Here is a 20,709-nt window from a genome sequence, read left to right on the forward strand (position 1 = left end):
CCTGTGGCGGGCCGGGCGCAGTGCGTGCTAACCAAGGTTGCCAGGTGCACGGTGTTTCCTCCAACACATTGGTGCGGCTGGCTTCCGGGTTGGATGCGCGCTGTGTTAAGAAGCAGGGCGGCTTGGTTGGGTTGTGTATCGGAGGACGCATGACTTTCAACCTTCGTCTCTCCCGAGCCCGTACGGGAGTTGTAGCGATGAGACAAGATAGTAGCTACTAACAAATGGATACCACGAAATTGGGGAGAAAAAGGGGTAAAAAGAAAAAAAAGAAAAAAAAGAAAATGAACCACAGGAAAAGCGTCCTCCATTTGCTATTTAAGTGCATAGATGACATGTATTTTTTCTGCTGCCCCTGTTTCGAGACAGGTTAATGACAATGGTCCATTTTAAAATCAAAACAAATTTGACATATCATTCAGTACAGTGCATTGCAAAAGTATTCATCCCCCTTGGCGGTTCTTCTATTTTATTGCATTACAACCTGTAATTTAAATGGATTTTTATTTGGATTTCATGTAATGGACATACACAAAATAGTCCAAATTGGTGAAGTGAAATGGAAAAAATTACTTGTTTCAAAAAATGTACAAAACTTAAAAACAGAAAAGTGGTGGGTGCATATGTATTCACCCCCTTTGCTATGAAGCCCCTAAATAAGATCTGGTGCAACCAATTACCTTCAGAAGTCACATAATTAGTTAAATAAAGTCCACCTGTGTGCAATCTAAGTGTCACATAATCTGTCACATGATCTCAGTATATATACACCTGTTCTGAAAGGCCCCAGAGTCTGCAACACCACCAAGCTAGCAGTACCATGAAGACCAAGGAGCTCTCCAAACAGGTCAGGGACAAAGTTATGGAGAAGTAAAGATCAGGATTGGGTTATTTATTATTATTATTTAATCTGTTATTTTACCAGGTAACTTGACTGAGAGACTGAAACAACCAAAGATTTCAAGACTAAACGTGGTTTAAGTAGTAGCTTACATTAATGAAAATCTCCAGGTAACAATACACATTATCTCGTCCGTGGCCTATATCCTAATCTTACTTTGAAAGTGTCCAGCTAAAAATATTGTATAAATATTTCAGAATTATTAGATGATGCTTACCCAGACCCTAAATTGATGGGCCATGTTAAATAAATGCTATAACCACCCCCCAGCCACATCTATCTAAGTGGATGGGTCACTATTGTCTAGACATGTACATGAAATACAATAGATGGCCGTAATCACCCCCAGACACACCAGGCTAAATTGATGGGTCACGTAATCATTCTCTTGCGAAGTGGAGTATTTTGTTTAGACATGTAGCTAGCTAGCAGAAATAAAGTTATGTTAGCTAGCTAGCTAAACAATTAACCCTAATCCCAACCCATAGCTACAGTGCAAAATGGATTGTCATAGCTAGCCACCATGCATGAAATGCTGGAGTATGAATCTGCAGGTAGCTAAAGCTAACCAACTAGATTCAATGTTAGTTAGCTAGCTAACATTAGGCTATAACTAGCATTGCAATGGCTTTCTGGTTTATTAATTACATTTGGACAGTGTATCAATACACCCAGTCACTACAAAGATAAAGGCGTCCTCCCTAACTCCGTTGTCGGAGAGGAAGGAAACCGCTCAGGGATTTCACCATGAGGCCAATGGTGACTTTAAAACAGTTACGGCAACACCTGAAAATGACTGTCTAGCAAAGAATTTTGAAATATATAAATGGGCAAATGTTGCACAATCCAGGTGTGGAAAGCTCATAGAGACTTACCCAGAAAGACTCACAGCTATAATCAATGCCAAAGGTGCTTCTACAAAGTATTGACTCAGGGGTGTGAATACTTATGTAAATTAGATATTTCTGTATTTCATTTTCAATACATTTGCAAACATTTCTAAAAACATTTTCACTTTGTCATTATTTTGAAATCCGGCTGTAACACAACAACATGTGGAATAAGTCAAAAAGGTTCTGAATACTTTCTGAAGGCCCTATGTGCTCCAGATACCAGCCTTTACACAGTCTCTGAACCACTCTCTCATCTTTCCATCATTACTGTAACATGGCTCACACACCTTTTATTTGTGCAAGCATTTATTCACCCATCATGGAAAAATGTATTGAAAATATAGTAATCGTTACTTTCAACTCGAAAAGGAGAACAGTGTAGCCACTTTTTTTAACCACTCTGTTCTCATCCTCTAGCTACTGCTGCAAAGGTCAGGGCTGCGGTCTGTTGGTTTTTACATTCTGGAACGTTCAATTGAATGGAAACGGTGCTGTACTGAACAACCAGTTTAAAAATGGGGAGGGGTTGTGGGTTTGGGAACGCTGTCAGCATGACCGCTGCCCTTTAAATTCGTTACTCATTGCTTCAAGCCACACCTCGCCATACCCACCAAACGTAGCACAAAGTCTGTTCAAGAACATACAAGAACGTTTTGGGGAAACGTGTTGTTCAGTACAAACCGCTCCACAACGTGGCAAACGTTCAAGTGAACTGAACGCACCTCAAGACTGAACCATCTTCTTGTGGGGGTCAAAAACGTATCTCTTGAATCGGAGGCTGATGTTGATTGGCTGAGTGTTCATCGTGGCATCTTCCTCTTTGGCTAGTTCCCCCTTAGCCCCACCCTTTCCTTTCTTCTTGGAGGTGGAGGAGAGGAGCTGCTTAGTCTCTAGACTGAGACCCTCTGAAGAGAAGAAAGAGGGAATGGGGAAGGGAGAGATAAAGAGAAATCATATGAGCATTAGAATTTCTGGTAGTTTATACAAGTCACATAGGTATTTAACAAATACAAAAAAAATACCATTTAAATGATCAAAATTAAACAAAGGATTGGACAGAGGTAGAGAGAAAATATAGAAGAGCGAGTGTGCTGAAATAGCAGTGGGCCAGATTCGTACCCATGCTGTTGCGTTATATTTGATCTGGAGGCAATGGCTTAGACCACTAGACCAGCCTAGGCCACACCACTAGACCTGTTATGACTGCTCTCCATTGGTGAATCAGGGTCAACGGTATATATCTGCTCTTTAGAGTGTTGATGACAGAGATGGAGATGGGAGAGAGAACAGAAACACTACATGACCATAAGTATGTGGACACCTGTTTTTATGAACATCTCATTCCAAAATCATGGGCATTAACATGGAGTTCCCCCTTTGCTGCTACAACAGCCTCCACTCTTCTGGGAAGGCTTTCCACTAGATGTTGGAACATTCCTGCGGGGACTTGATTCCATTCAGCCACAAGAGCAGTTGAGGCTCTGTGCAGGCCAGTCAAGTTCTTCCACACCAATCTCGACAAACCATTTCTGTATGTACCTCACTTTGTGCACGGCGGCATTGCCATGATGAAACAAGAAAGGGCCTTCCCCCAAACTGTTGCTACAAAAAGATTTCCATTCAATGGAACTAAGGGGCCTAGCCTAAACCATGAAAAACAGCCCCAGAACATTATTCCTCCTCCACCAAACTTTACAGTTGGCACGATGCAGTCGGGCAGGTAGTGTTCTTTTACAGCACTCTTGCAGCAATCGGCAGTGCCGTTCTGTGAGCTTGTGTGGCCTACCACTTTGCGGCTGAGCTGGTGTTGCTCCTAGACGTTTCCACTTCACAATAACAGCACTTCAACTATTACAGTTGACCGGGGCAGCTCCAGCAGGGCAGAAATTTGACAAACTGACTTGTTGGAAAGGTGGCATCCTATGACGGTGCCATGCTGAAGGTTACTGAGCTCTTCAGTGAGGCCCTTCTACTGTCAATGTTTGTCTATGGAGATTGCATGGCTGCATGCTCCATTTTATACACCTGTCAGCAATGGGTGTGGCTGAAATAGCCGAATGTCCACATACTTTGTTTATATAGTGTAGATCTGTTGTGCTGGTCTTGTCTCACGGTTCCTATAGTTGTAGAAGAAACGTGTCTCTGTCAGGGTTCTCTGTGGCGGTCCTGTCCTGGCTGACATTTACGCTGGTGTCTGACAGTCGTCAGGCGGTTGTGGGCGTGCTCTGGATTCCTCTGGGACATCTATGCGTGTGTGTGTGTGTGTGTGTTTTTCTGCTCACGTGTAGCTGAGAAATGTTCCCTGAGCAAACCTCTGCATCGGCTGACCTCGCCTACCCGCGTCACACGGCGCCACCGAGAAGATTGTTATGGTTATGCCAGCATGAGGGTTGTTAGGATTACGGGGATGGATATCTCCGATCTATTCGCTTGGCCTTACCCCACTTCTCTCTCGCTTTCTCTCGTTCACTTACTCACACAAACACTCACGCAAACAATCACACAAAGGGAAGCACTTAGATAAATAGCAGTAAATACAAACTAGAATGAATCATGTGATCGTGTCCAATAAAACGGTCAAATCTAGTTCAAGGTTTGAGTAAAATACAACTCATTTGCAAACACGCACACACAGTGAATTACCCTCCTGAAGCCACCTTCACACATGTATAACAAGCTGTGGTATTGATTTAAACCACATAATGAAAACATTTGTTCTATCCAAGCGGACATCACGTACACAAACCACACTACTCCCCTATCTTTCTCTGCTCCGTTCCCTCCATCCCTCTCTGGAGAGACAGAATAACTGTCTGGTGCCAGGCTGGTGGCCTTTAGGGGCTTGCAGGGGATGAGTTTGGGGTCAGGTCCAGGGGAGGGCGGATAGCGGGGGATTGGACAGTAGTGCCTGTGTGAGAGGGGGGAGGTTGTGGAGAGGCCTGGAGGGCCTTCAAAGAAGCCCTTCAAATCTAACTAGCCCTCCTCTTTCCATTTCTCCCTCTCTCCGTGGCTTTCTCTGTCTTTAATCATGTGCCATGAAGGGGTTTGAGGGGAGAAGAAAAGAACAACAACGAGAGAAAGGGAGCACACACACACACAACACAAACACACCTGGGGTAGCTAGAGGTCAGAGGATCACACATCACCGTCATACTATGAGTGTGTACGAGCAATGAGCATACTGAATGTCTTAAGTGACTAGCCAAGTATGTCGGTGTGTATGTAAGAGCATGTGTGTGAGTGTGTGTGTACGTGAATGTGAGTGAGTTGAGAGGATATAGGTATGCTTCTCTTTCTAAATGTTTTTGGTTTCTCTTCCTGCCCGGCCCGGTGTGGAGCCTAGCTGTGGGTCGGAGGGGAGCGGAGAGACACAAGGTAAAATAAACAGGGAGCAGACTTCCCTCGGACCCAGAGCTACCCCCAGAGGAATCCTGGGAATGCTGGAGTGGGATTCCCAGCCCACCACTCTAACCACATCCTGATCCTGATAAGGAACGTACTGCGAGCACAGGAACCAGAGAGAGAGATACAGGAAAAAAGGAGAAGGCCCCTTTCATTCTTTGGTTGTACTATAAATGTAATTGCATAATTCTGACTAATAAACAGATGGAATAAGAAATTGGCAACAAACGCAGTTAGAAACTCAAATGATACAGTCCTTATCTTGACTGTTAATGGAGCTTATGAAGGAGAGACACTATAGGGAACGTTGGCCGTGCACAGTAGATCACCTGCTGTCAACGAACAGTGGCAGATCAACATGTAGAATCGCCAGGAAATTAATAGAAAATGATGGGTGGTATCTGATGGTAAAATGTGATAGGACGCCCATGGGTCCGCTGATTTGAACCAATCGTCGGCGCGGTCCTTTTCTTCCTAAACAGATTCATTCACCACCTCCACCTTCCTCTCCAGCCCCACCACTACTTACCTGGCACCCAGATCGTAAACTTGCCGCTTTGTCTGAAGCCACCCTCGATGATCCCTGCCCCGCCGTTTGAGAGTGACCTTTAACCCCAAAAACAACTGCAGGTTGGTCTACTTCTTAAACAGGTTTCGCCCAATCACAGTGTAGTCATCTGTTACCTGACCAAATCAAATCAGATGTTATTGGTCACATTCACGTGTTTGGCAGATGTTATTGAGGGTGCAGCAAAATGATTGTGTTGCTAGCTCCAACAGTGAAGTAATATTTAACAATTCACAACAATACACACAAACCTAAAAGTAAAAGAACGGAATTAAGGAATATATAAATATTAGAGATGACTAAAGAGACATGAGGGGCACCAATGACAGACACAAAGAAATCATATAAAAAAATATAAAATATAATTATTCTAATGTAATAAGCTTAAATAATATTATTATTCAACGAACAGCTTCCAGTTAATGATAAAAGCAAATAATACACGTGGAAAATCTCCTAAAACTATCCAGCATATCCTTTAATTATTTATTGAGTCTGACAGTATAAACTTCCTCCAGCACAGAGAGGTCAGTGTGTGTTTGTTTTCTGTGTTCCTCTCTCTGATTTAACAGACACTGGTGCATGACCTCGTGTTACCATGCTGCCACTCTGTCGCCATAGTGGGGGGTGGCTGACCCCACCATGACACTGTTCTGTACCCCGTCCCAACCCAACGAGCCACATTGCCCTAGGCCTGCCACCAGCTTGTCTGTATCTCCTCTTTCGCTCCTCTACACATTCTTCTTCCGTTTGTTGTTTGTATTTTCTCTCCATCACTGAGACTCTCTCAACCGTCACTGATCCGATAAAGGGAGGGCACCGCTCTGTCTCTCTCTCTACTTCTCCCCCTCACTCTTTCCCGAACCCTCCCCACTTCGCTCCCTTTCTCTCTCTCTGACGTTGGGTTCTGACTGAAGCGTGACCACAGATAAGCTACAGTTGGTACACATGTCAGACAACACTGTGACAAAGGCATGACATAAAGACACAGTCATATCATTCCAAAATCTCAGGTATGTGTCCTCTTCGAAGACAAAAAACAAACAGCACTTCCTCATTATGTGAGGGGAACCTACACACACTCACATGAACAGAGTCTGACCTCACAGGGAGAGGGTCAAGGACTGCTGTGTAACTGTGGGGTTGGCTGTCGACAGCCTGAGGTGCTATCAGCAGTAAAACTTGTCCACACACTTGACCTCTGACCTGTTAGCGACCCTGACTGAGGGTGTGTACACACAGACAGACTGCTGGCTGCTGCTGGGTGGCAGAAAACACTCAAACAGACAGAGACAGACAGGAGCAATGAGAGGCAGATAAGACTCTTATGAGCCAAAAGGGGAAAAACAAACTGAGGAACATAGAAATATATTACAAGAGTGAGATGGAGCCAGGGAGAAAGAGGCTGAAAGTGAGAGACAAAAAACATGACGGATCGAGTACACAAAGAGAGAGAGAAAGAAAAAAAAGAGCAGAGCGAGAACGAGCAGAGAGAGCAGAGAGAGCGAGCGCAGAGAGAGCGAGCGCAGAGAGGGAGCGAGAAAGAGCAGAGAGCGAGAGAGAGCAGAGAGAGAGAGCGCAGAGCGAGAGAGCGCAGAGAGAGAGCGCGCAGAGAGAGAGAGCTGAGAGAGCAGAGAGAGAGCAGAGAGAACAGAGAGAACAGAGAGAGCGAGCGAACAGAGAGAACAGAGAGAGCGAGCGAACAGAGAGAGAGAGCGAGAGAGCAGAGGCTAGAGTGCGGGTCGGGAGGAATGCAGAGAGCCATGTGGGTATATTTCTGTGCCACTCAGGTGTGTCCAATCCGCACCAGTCTGTCTGGCTGCTGCCTCTGGCATCAGGGGACCACACGCCTGTGTCACAGCCCAGCACAGGTCAAGGCCCCGCATACTTCTCCACACTGCCCTCCCGCACCGCCCCAGGGACTCTGTGTGTGTGCGCACAATGGGAGCTCAGTCCCTGCAACACGCTCCAGCACCACCAGCAATGAAAAATCCAAACAAAGACGAGAGAGAGAGAGAAAAAGAGGGAGAAGAGGGGTGAAAGAGAGGGCAAAGGAGCAAGGACAGAGATCCATGAACGGTGATGGGAGGGCATGGTGTCAGAGAGAGGCGAGCAGGGCGTCCACTCACCCTCTCCACCGCTTCCTCCTTGCGTTTGGTCTTGTAGATGCGTAGTCTGGGTAGCGTAGTCTCAGAATAGCTCTTCTCCTCAAAGCCCTCCAGCAGACGCCCCTGGAACGCCAGCCGGCACGCGTTGGCGTGGATGTCTGTGTCCAGCTTGGAGCCTATCACCAGGCATAGAGGGGGACACGTGACCGGATGCTCAAACTCCAGCAGCGCCCACTGCTTCGGGTCTGGCCTAGCTCCTCCGGCCTCCCGCTGACCAATCACATACTCGTCCTGGTGGAAGTACTGCCGGTCAAAGGAGAAGGGTGAGCTCAGGGGCTGGGTTCTGGCTGAGGGGAGTGGGGAGTGGGAGTTGGAGGGTGGTGGTTGGGGGTCCGTGTTGGGAGTCTGGGGGGTCTCCCCAGGGGGCAGACCGAAGAAGGTGACCCTGGTCATGACGGTCTGGTGGCCCACGGTGATGTGGAACTTGGCACGGGTGGCCAATCTTTAGCCAATCTTTCTGACGGAGATGTGGGCAGCGTGGAGGGTGTGTAGGGAGCCAGGGGTACACACCACCCCCTGTTCTAGCAATTTGGGGCCAAACTGGGTCACACACACCCATGCGGTCACCCTGCATGGCCCCACACACCGGCTGCCGGAACATCTGAATCAACTTCACGTTCTTGGTCTCCTAGGGGTTAAAAGACAAACACAGACAGACAATCAAACTAACCGACTCTTGTTTGTTATTTGTGCAAGGTTAGTTTTGCAATTGACAAATTACGAGGTATTACCATGTACAATATACAACAGAACAGGGAATGGGGAATACCTATTCAGTTGCATTCAGTTAATGCATTCAACTGAAATGCGTCTTACGCATTTAACCCAAACCCTCTGAATCAGAGAGGTGCTGGGGGCTGCCTTAATCGACGTCCACATCATCGGTACCCCGGGAGCAATTGTCGTTGGGGTTAACTGCCTTGCTCAAGAGCAGAGCGGCAGATTTTTACCTTGTCGGCTCAGGGATTTGACCCAGCAACCATTCGGTTACAGGGCCAATTATCCTACCCATCACTGAGTGTTGTTTTTGTTGTGTGTCCACTGTAGTGTTGTGACGGAGAGTATGGTCGTTGTGGCCTAACCACCATTCTTCTCTGACACTGAATGCTGAGACAAAAGCCTGTTTTTTTCAGGCTTTTGCTGCCACCTGATGGAGGATGTTATAATGACACCAGTTGATAGTAAGGTTGAATGCAATAAGCTGGTGTTTAGACTAGGCTAGCCTACAAACAAATGTGAGTGACTGCATCTGGTCTAAATTAGCCAGCTCCTGTACTGTCAACCCCCACCACTCTTCTCCAGTCTCCCCATCCTGCCCTTTCCAAAACACACACACATCCTCCACCCCCACACTACCATCCCTCTTTCCCCTCCCTCCTCTTCCAGTCAACTTATGAACTCTGCAGATTTTACTTCAGCCATGTGCTGTCCAGGTCATCTGAATCAGGGTTGTTCTACTGCAACAACGATTCTCCACCTTTCTGGAAGCAGGGACTAAGAGCATGCCATGGAACTAATTCAACTGACTAACGCACTATAATAAATCAGCAATATCACAAATAATTGTTGCTGGTCAATAGACTTAGCGGGTTGAGAACCACTGACCAGGACTTCTTTCAGTGGTCATGCAAATCAACGTTCTGTGGTCAGTGACCGTAGCTCGAGGGCTGGGATCTCCACGGTGTCGTTGACAGCTAGCGCCCCCTGTAGGATGGTTCCGGTCATGACCGTGCCCTGACCGCGGCTGGAGTAGCAGTGGTGCACCGCCATCAGCAGGGCTCCCCCCGGGTCTCTGTGAGGGAGGCACGTCTGGCTCTTCAACAGCTCGGGGAGACATGCATACAGAGCAAAGTCAAAACTGCTGTCATAACATTGTACGGTCACCGTAGGCATGAGTGTGATTCACACACACACACACACACACACACAGACAGACTAGAGGGCCCGTCCTAATCAGAAGCATATCTTAGTGTTGAGTCTGTGTATCCTGTGGTTTCATAAAGACTTCCTGACAGTGGCTCTTGTGTTTTAATCATCGGTCAGGGTGTTCTGCCCTAGGACAGTGTCTGTCACATGCCTCTTTGTTCTATGGTATCTACCTTTTTACTGTGTCATTTCAATTAAAGGATACTGTAGGTGTCATTGAAGTGGTCTTCACATCAGTAAGAAACGTGGTATGGAACGTTCAGGCTGCTGCACAGACACTGTGGAAGCTGTAGTCTAGAGCACCCGGTTCAAATGTGTTTGAGAGCACTTAACTCTCTAAATGGGTCAACTTAGTGAGAAAGATATGGTGATTATTGTGAGTGAACTAACTATAACCCTAAATTAAAATATTGCATTTTTATGCCACATTTAATGAATTTACATGACGCTACATTCCATGATGTGGACAGTATGTGTTACTACATTACACAAGCTCACGTTTTGACCACAGGGCAATTCCAAGTTAACCGAATTACTCTGAGACCGATTTTTTCACTTCAAAATGTATATCAAACTCAAACTATTGATTTCAAAGTTTAACAAACCCATACAGCTCTATGCACAAGGACTACTTTAACAAATTCAACAGAAAATTGTACAAAAACACATCTACTGGAAAAACTGTGCAGATGTCCAAACTTTACATCAGCACAGATCTTCTTGTAAATGTGTTTTGGTAAAATGTTCAGTAATTCCATTACCGTGGAATTTCCCTACATCAAATTGGGGGGGAATGAAACATCTTACCTCAGATTGGTGATGTTAGTATACAAGTTTATAGTCAGCATGATGGCACGAGATCATTTGCTTAAAACAGATCAATCTCTTTGGTTTTGTCCTGTGATTAAGACATACACACTGTGGGTCACAGGAGTTAGAACTGTGCTCTCATTTTCGAACTCAAACAGCATGGAGAATTTGGGGTGGTCTCTCTATAAAAGTTGCTAGCCTCACACCAGATTCAAACTCTCACTGAAATAACAGCCAAACGTTGTCAGTGTTGCTATCATAGGCAGGGGCGTGATTCATGTAAGTTAAATAACAAATCAATATGTAGACCGCTGTCTTTAGCAAATTAACTTCTAACCAGTGATATATAAAAAACTATCCTCAGACTCGATGTGGCCTTTGAATAGTGTTAGTTCAAACAGCGCCTACCACCCAGACGTTTGCCTCGCTTGATTGATTTTAATGTGATATTGATATGAGTGACTAAAGGGATACTTCGGGCTATTGACAATTCATCTACTTCCCAAGAGATTTACTGGAAATCTATAGGTATCTACTAGCATGCTATCCAGCAGTTCATCTGACTCTGGGGAAGTACATAAAGGACCTCATTGACAAAATCCCGAAGTATCCCTTTAACAAAATAGTGCTGCGTTTACCTTTCTGCATTGGCAATCCACTTGAAACTAAATGCAATAATCGAAAAGGTAGCTGGATGTTTTTTTACAAGTTGTCCTCTAACCAGTGATACAGTATACGTACTATTCCCAGATTCAGTGTGGTTTTTCAGTAGTGTTCGAACAGGACGTGCAACCTGACTCCCCCCTCTCGTTCTATTGATTTCATCGTGATATCGATTATGAGTGATTGGCAAATAAGTGCTGCGTTTCTCTTTCCGTTTTGGTGAGCACCAAATTAAAATGCATCACTCCAAAATGTAGCAGGCTGTCTTCAATAGCTTGTCCTCTGACCAGTGATGTAAACAATATTTACAGTTCCTGTGTGTTTTCTGTTGTGCATACAACTTGATTCCCCCAAAATAAATACGAGTGATTTATTGCCACTTGTCAAACTATTATTGCCACTTGTTTTTGGTGCATATGCAGTTTATAAGGTGCTCGTAAAAAAATTATAATACAAGTAATATATTAATGTTGGGCACATGTAGAGTTGAAGTCGGAAGTTTACGTACACCTTAGCCAAATACATTTAATCCTCTTTAAAAATTCCCTGTCTTAGGTCAGATAGGATCACTGCTATTTTAAGAATGTGAAATGTCAGAATAATAGTAGAGAGAGTGATTTATTTTAGCTTTAATTTTTTTCATCACATTCCCAGTGAGTCAGAAGTTTACTCAATTAGTATTTGGGTGCATTGCCTTTAAATTGTTTAACTTGGGTCAAACGTTTCAGGTAGCCTTCCACAAGCTTCCCACAATAAGTTGGGTTAATTTTGTCCCGTTCCTCCTGACATGTATGGTGTAACTGAGTCGGGTCTGTAGGCCTCTTTGCTCGCACATGCTTTTTCAGTTCTGCCCACAAATCTTCTGTAGGATTGAGGTCAGGGCTTTGTGATGGTCACTTCAATAGCTTGACTTGGTTGTCCTTAAGCCATTTTGCCACAACTTTGGAAGTATGCTTGGGGGTCATTATCCATTTGGAAGACCCATTTGCGACCAAGATTTAAGTTCCTGACTGATGTCTTGAGATGTTGCTTCAATATATCCACATAATTTTCCTACCTCATGATGCCATCTATTTTGTGAAGTGCACCAGTCCCTCCTGCAGCAAAGCACCCCCACAACATGATGCTGCCACCCCCATGCTTCACGGTTGGATGGTGTTCTTCGGCTTGCAAGTCTCCCCCTTTTTCCTCCAAACATAACGATGGTCATTATGGCCAACCAGTTCTATTTTTGTTTCATCAGACCGGAGGACATTTCTTCAAAAAGTACAATCATTGTCCCCATGTGCAGTTGCAAACTGTAGTCTGGCTTTTTTATGGCGGTTTTGGAGCAGTGGCTTCTATCTTGCTGAGCGGCCTTTCAGGTTATGTCGATATAGGACTAGTTTTACTGTGGATATAGATACTTTTGTACCTGTTTCCTCCAGCATCTTCACAAGGTACTTTGCTGTTTTTCTGGGAATGATTTGCACATTTCGCACCAAAGTACATTCATTTCTAGGAGACAGAACGTGTCTCCTTCCTGAGCGGTATGATGGCTGCGTGGTCTCATGGTGTTTATACTTGTGTACTATTGTTTTTACAGATGAACGTGGTACCTTCAGGCGTTTGGAAATTGCTCCCAAGGGTGAACCAGACTTGTGGAGGTCTACTTTTCTCTGAGGTCTTGGCTGATTCTTTTGATTTTCGCATAATGTCAAGCAAAGAGGCACTGAGTTTGACAGTAGGCCTTGAAATTCATCCACAGGTGCACTTCCAATTGACTCAAATGATGTCAATTAACCTATCAGAAGCTTCTAAAGCCATGACATAATTTTATGGAATTTTCCAAGCTGTTTAAAGGCACAGTCAACTTAGTGTATGTAAACTTTGACCCACTGGAATTGGGATACCTTGAATTATAAGTTAAATAATCTGTCTGTAAACAATTGTTGGAAAAATTACTTGTGTCATGCACAAAGTAGATGTCCTAACCGACTTGCCAAAACTATAGTTTGTTAACAAGACATTTAAAAAAATTGTTTTAATGACTCCAACATAAGTGTATGTATGTTCTGACTTCAACTGTATATGTAGGTAGTACATTTCATGTTTAGGTTTTCAATATCACAAATAGTTTTTGTATCTATTGATTTGGAAACTTCAAAACTGTGTTTTGACATTGGCCTATTTATGAACAGTTCTTGTCAACAGGAATTAGCGATAGCATAATTTTGTATGTTTTAAGAATACAACATGTTTGCTTTCAACATTAATTTCCAACAACATTCTAATTAACCAGGCACAAACTGCTGAATGACTCCAAAATCGTGCTGTGATTAATTTATCTTGATGATATACCAGAGATCGGGAAAACGGGTTTGTCCTGTCTTGTCAGAATATTAACCCATACCGCTAATAGTGCAGGCACATCCTGGGGCACCAGTGTGTTCAGAGTCTTTACCTCCATTAAGTCAGGCACTCCCTGGTGTTCCTCTGTTTCAGGGGCCTCAGGACCCCCAGGCTTCGCTGCCACGGCAATCACAGGACAGTCTTTAAATCTGGTCAACAGGGGATGAAACAGGGTTTAGAATGTGTGTGTGTGTGTGTGTGTGTGTGTGTGTGTGTTACCTGGTGTTCTCTAGGGTCTTGTGCAGTCTCTTGGTCATCTTGTCGATGGCGGTCTGTCTCTTGTTGGGCTGCAGCAGGTCAGTCTTGTTGAGAATGACCACCATGCGGGTTGCAGGTCAGCTCTCCTATCAGCAGACACTCTGCTGTCTGGGTCTGGACCCCCTTCACCACGTCTACCACCAGCATCATCAGGTCTATGATCTGAGTCCCTGGAACACACACGCACAATTATACTTTCATTTATGCTATATGACTTGTCAATAATAAACACCGCAGTCCAAAACTACTGCAGTGAAATGATTGTGCACACTCAGCACTGCATGGTTACAGCTCCTCTACACAGGACTCCTGGAGGGCCAAATGACCAAATTCATAAGTTGAGCAACCAATGGAGCAACAGGAACAGAAACAGACAACCAAGAATAACAACAGAACAAGAAGAGAGGGAAAGAGGGAGGGAGGGTACAAAGGGATGTAAAGAAGGGAGAAGGGCTAGAGGGCTGAAATTAGAGCCCCAGCTCGCTTGGTTGTCTTTCCTCCCTCTTTTCTTCCCCTCACTTTGGCAGTCTTTCTTTCCTGTGCTCCCCTCTTTGCTCTGCCTCTCTTTGGCTCCCTTTCTTTCCTGTGCTCTCCCCATTGGGGATAGGAGGGGAAGCTTATTACATACCCCGTTCCCCACACCTTCCTTCCGCCCTAATCCACAGCATGTGCCATCCACAGGGACACACTGGCTTTATATAGCAAACTACCAGCCATATACACTGACTCAGGCTGCACTCCTGTGTGTGTGTATGTGTGTGTGTATTCGCCTTATCCTGCTTTCCTTCTACTCCGACTCCCTCTGTTCTCTTCTCCCACCAATGCCCAGTTTGCTCACCCTCACCTCTCAGGCCTGTCAAAGCAGTCTCCTCTTACAGGATACATAGTCAACTCCTGATATTAATAGAAATAATAAAACAAGGTGGATCAACCCTACAAACACTCATTGGGTGGGGGGGAGAGGGGGGATAGTAGCAAGAAAGAAGAGAGGGGAAATGAGTGAGCAGAGTTCAACTGAGCCGTAAGGATAAGGAAATCTCTCTCGTCCTCCTGGAGAGTTCTACCCATTCCTCCTCTCTCTCTCCTTGCAAAGCCACAGGATAGTGGAGGGGCCAGTCAGTCAGTCTGCGTTAACCATGTAATGGCTGCTATGCATGGTTGATTCGAGAAATAATCTAAATAGATTTTAGATTCTTTAAAGTAGCCACCCTTTGCCTTGACGACAGCTTTGCACACTCTTGGCATTCTATCAACCAGCTTCATGAGGAATGCTTTTCCAACAGTCTTGAAGGAGTTCCCACATATGCTCAGCACTTGTTGGCTGCTTTTCCTTCACTCTGGGGTCCAACTCATCCCAAACCATCTCAATTTGGTTGAGGTCGGGTGATTGTGGAGGTCAGGTTATCTGATGCAGCACTTCATCACTATCCTTGGTCAAATAGCCCTTAAACAGCCTGGAGGTGTGTTGGGTCATTGTCCTGTTGAAAACAAATGATAGTCCCACTAAGCGCAAACCACATGGGATGGCGTAACGCTGCAGAATGCTGTGGTAGCCTTGGATTCTAAATAAATCACAGTGTCACCAGCAAAGCACAACCACACCTCCTCCACCATGCTTCACGGTGGGCCCCACACATTCAGAGATCATCCGTTCACCTACTCTGCGTCTCTCAAAGACATGGCGGTTGGAAACAAAAATCTCAAATTTGAACTCTACAGAGCAAAGAACAGATTTCCACCGGTCTAATGTCTATTGCTCATGTTTCTTGGCCCATGCAAGTCTCTTCTTATTATTGGTGTCCTTTAGAAGTGGTTTCTATGCAGCAGTTCGACCATGAAGGCCTGATTTCCTGTCTCCTCTGAACAGTTGATGTTGAGATGTGTCTGTTACTTGAACTCTGTGAAGCATTTATTTGGGCTGCAATCTGAGGTGCAGTTAACTCTAATGAACTTATCCTCTGCAGCAGAGGTAACTCTGGGTCTTCCTTTCCTGTGGCGGTCCTCATCAAATCAAATTGTATTTGTCACATACATATGGTTAGCATGTTAATGCGAGTGTAGCGAAATGTTTGTGCTTCTAGTTCCGACAATGCAGTAATATCCAACGAGTAATCTAACCTAACCTAACAACTAACTTATACACACAAGTGTAAAGGAATGAATAAGAATATGTACATAAAAAATATATGAATGAGTGATGGTATGAGAGCCAGTTTCATCATAGCACTTGATGGTTTTTGCGATTACAATTGTCCGAGTTGACTGACCTTCATGCCTTAAATTAATGAGGACTTAACTTTTATCAAATAGGGCCATCTTCTGTATACCAGCCCTACCTTGTAACAACACAACACAACTGGCTCAAACTTATTAAGGAAAGAAAGTCTACAAATTAACTTTTTTCAAGGCACACCTGTTAATTGAAATGCATTCCAGGTGAATACCACATGAAACTGGTTGAGAGAATGCCAAGAGTGTGCAAAGCTGTCATCAAAAGGCAAAGGGTGACTACTTTGAAGTCTCTAAAATATATTTTTATTTGTTTAAATCGTTTTTGGTTATTACATGATTCCATGTGTTATGTCATAGTTTTGATGTCTTCACTATTATTCTACAATGTATAAAATAGTAAAAATCAAGAAAAACACTTGAATGAGATGGGGTGTCCAAACTTTTGACTGGTACTGTATTTGTAAGGGTGTTTGTGTAGTCTTTATTCTGCAGTCCTCATTCGCCCTCTGCTGGCTGGATCTAGAGCTGAACTCTGACAGCATTTCCTGAGTTCACAGACAATACAGTAAACTCTACAGTATCGGAAGTTACCACCCTCAATCAATTATCCATGAACATGTTGTCCTTATCTTATAAAGTCACTTGCCATTCCTGTACCTGACTATCAAACTTCAGGGCTAGAGTACCAGCTGTCAGTCAGCTGACTGGCCCGTTTCATTTCCCAACCAAAATACATGGATTACAGTGAACATCCGCACTGACTGAAAGCTTCCGCTTTCAACGAGTAAGAAACTAACATGGACGCCTATAAGAAATACCGCTATGACCTCCGACGAGCCATTAAAAAAGGCAAAGTGTCAATACAGGACTAAGATCGAATCCTACTACGCCAGCTCTGTCACTCATCTGATGTGTCAGGGCTTGCAAACTATGACAGATTACAAAAAGAAACCCAGCTATTCAACAACATAGTGCCCTCCAAGTTCATCACTAAGCTCAGGACCCTGGGACTGAACACCTCCCTCTGCAACGGGATGCTGGACTTCCTGACGGGCAACAGCTTGGCATCCGACCGCAAGGCGCTACAGAGGGTAGTTTGTACGGCCCAGTACATCACTAGGGCTGATCTCCCTGCCATCCAGGCACTCTATACAAGGCGCTACAGAGGGTAGTTCGTACAGACCAGTACATGACTAGGACTGAGCTCCCTGCCATCCAGGCACTCTATACAAGGCGCTACAGAGGGTAGTTCGTACGGCCCAGTACATCACTAGGGCTGATCTCCCTGCCATCCAGGCACTCTATACAAGGCGCTACAGAGGGTAGTTCGTACGGCCCAGTACATCACTAGGGCTGATCTCCCTGCCATCCAGGCACTCTATACAAGGCGCTACAGAGGGTAGTTTGTACGGCCCAGTACATCACTAGGGCTGATCTCCCTGCCATCCAGGCACTCTATACAAGGCGCTACAGAGGGTAGTTCGTACAGCCCAGTACATCACTAGGACTGATCTCACTGCCATCCAGGCACTCTATACAAGGCGCTACAGATGGTAGTTCGTACAGCCCAGTACACCACTCGGGCTGATCTCCCTGCCATCCAGGCACTCTATACAAGGCGCTACAGAGGGTAGTTCGTACGGCCCAGTACATCACTAGGGCTGATCTCCCTGCCATCCAGGCACTCTATACAAGGCGCTACAGAGGGTAGTTCGTACGGCCCAGTACATCACTAGGGCTGATCTCCCTGCCATCCAGGCACTCTATACAAGGCGCTACAGAGGGTAGTTCGTACGGCCCAGTACATCACTAGGGCTGATCTCCCTGCCATCCAGGCACTCTATACAAGGCGCTACAGAGGGTAGTTCGTACGGCCAGTACATCACTAGGACTGATCTCCCTGCCATCCAGGCACTCTATACAAGGCGGTGTCAGAGGAAGGTTCTACAACTTTTCAAAGACTCCAGCCACCCAAGTCACAGACTGTTCTCTTTGCTACAGCACGGCAAGCAGTACTGATGCACCAACACGACCCTGAACAGCTTCTACCCCCAAGCCATAAGACAACCAAATAGCTACCTGCATTGACCCTCTTTGCACTAATTATTTTGACTCATCACACACGCATCTGCTACTGTTTATTACTTATCCTATTGCCTAGTCATTTTACCCCTACACTGTACATACGGTGCATTCAGAAAGTATTCAGACCTCTTGACTTTTTTTTTCACATTTTGTTATGTTAAAGCATTTTTCTAAAATGACTTAAATTGTTTTTGTCCCCCTCATCAAACTATACACAATACCCCATGATGACAAAGCAAAAACCGTTTTTTAGAAATGTTCAGACCCTTTACTCAGTACTTTGTTGAAGCACCTTTGGCAGCGATTACCGCCTCGAGTCTTCTTGGGTATGACGCTACAATCTGGACACACCTGTATTTGGCAAGTTTCTCCCATTCTTCTCTGTAGATTCTCTCAAGCTCTGCCAGGTTGGAAAGGGAGCGTCGCTGCACAGCTATTTTCATCTCCAGAGATGATTGATTGGGTTCAAGTCCAGGCTCTGGCTGGGCCACTCAAGGACATTCAGAGACTTGTCCCAAAGCCACTCCTACATTGTCTTGGCTGTGTGCTTAGGGTCGTTGTCCTGTTGGAAGGTGAACCTTCACCCCAGTCTGTGGTCCTGAGCGCTCTGGGATAGGTTTTCAACAAGGATTTCTCTGTCCTTTGCTCCGTTCATCTTCCCTCGATCCTGACTAGTCTCCCAGTCCCTGCAGCTGAAAAACATCCCCACAGCATGATGCTGCCACCACCAAGCTTCACCATAGGGATGGTACAATGTTTCCTCCAGACGTGACGCTTGGCATTCAGGCCAAAGAGTTCAATCTTGGTTTCATCAGACCAGAGAATCTTGTTTCACATGGTCTGAGAGTCCTTTATGTACCTTTTTTAAACTCCAAGCGGGCTATCATGTGCCTTTTACTGAGGAGTGGCTTCCGTCTGGCCAATCTACCATAAAGGCCTGAAGTGCTGCAGAGATGGTTGACCTTCTGGAAGGTTCTCCCATCCCCACAGAGAAACTCTGGAGCTCTGTCAGAGTGATGATCGGGTTCTTGGTCACCTCCCTGACCAAGGACCTTTTCCCCCCGATTGCTCAGTTTGGCTGGGCGGCCAGCTCTAGGAAGAGTCTTGGTGGTTCCAAACTTCTTCCATTTTAGAATGATGGAGGCCACTGTGTTCTTGGGGACCTTCAATGCTGCAGAACATTATTTGTACCCTTCCCTAGATCTGTGCCTCGACACAATACTGTTCCGGAGCTCTACGGACAATTCCTTCGAACCCATGGCTTGGTTTTTGCTCTGACATGCACTGTCAACTGTGGGACCTTATATAGACAGGTGTGTGCCTTTCCAAATCATGTCTAATCAATTGAATTTACCACAGAATGATCAAGGATGATCAATGGAAACAGGATTCACCTGAGCTCAATTTTGAGTCTCATAGCAAAGGGTCTGAATATTTAAGTAAATAAGGTATTTCTATTTTAAAAATTTGCAAAAGATAAAAACGTTTTCACTTTGTCATTATGGGGTATTGTTTGTAGATTGATGAAGAAAAAAACTATTTAATCAATTTTAGAACAAAGTTGTAACGTAACAAAAATGTGGAATAAGTCAAGGGGTCTGAATACTTTCCGAATGCACTGTATCCACCTCAATTACCTCGTACCCCTGCATATTGACTCGGTACCGGTACCCCGTGTATATAGCCAAGTTATCGTTACTAATTGTGTATTTATTCTTCATGTTTATATATAAATAAAAGTATGTGGACTCCCCTTCAAAATAGTGGATTCGGCTATTTCAGCCACACCCATTGCTGACAGGTGTATAAAATCGAGCACACCACCATGCAATCTCCATAGACAAACATTTTTAGCAGTATGGCCTTACTGAAAAGCTCAGTGACTTTCAACGTCAGAAGTCATTGTGTCACTTTATTTAATGGTTCGGGGCTAGGCCCCTTAGTTCCAGTGAAGGGAAATCTTAACACTGACATTCTAGACAAGTCTGTGCTTCCAACTTTGTGGCAAATGTTTGGGGAAGGCCCTTTCCTGTTTCAGCCTGACAATATCCCTGTGCAGAAATTGTTTGTCAAAATCGGTGTGGAAGAACTTGACTGGCCAAAACAGAGCCCTGACCTCAACCACATCTGACACCTTTGGGATGAATTGGAACGCCAACTGTGAGCCAGGCCTAATCGCCCAACATCAGTGCCAGACCTCACGAATGCTCTTTGTGGCTGAATGGAAGCAAGTCCCCGCAGCAATGTTCCAACAACTAGTGGAAAGCCTTCCCAGATACGTGGAGGCTGTTAAAGCAGCAGGGGGGCAGCTGCGGACGCGGTGCTGCAGCGTCTTCCCGCTGCCGACATGCCCAAGTTCCCCCACGTTAAAATTGAGGGTCTTCGGGTGGTTGTTGCTCGAGTCTGCTATGA

The 20,709-nt window shown here is 45.1% G+C and overlaps 1 pseudogene; it reads right to left on the bottom strand.

Moving 5' to 3' along the window:
* Positions 1-586: 586 nt before the first annotated feature.
* Positions 587-14,157, bottom strand: LOC115142323 (selenocysteine-specific elongation factor-like; annotated as a pseudogene).
* Positions 14,158-20,709: the final 6,552 nt, after the last annotated feature.

The sequence above is a fragment of the Oncorhynchus nerka genome, linkage group LG15, assembly GCF_034236695.1.
Source record: "Oncorhynchus nerka isolate Pitt River linkage group LG15, Oner_Uvic_2.0, whole genome shotgun sequence".
NCBI lineage: Eukaryota > Metazoa > Chordata > Actinopteri > Salmoniformes > Salmonidae > Oncorhynchus > Oncorhynchus nerka.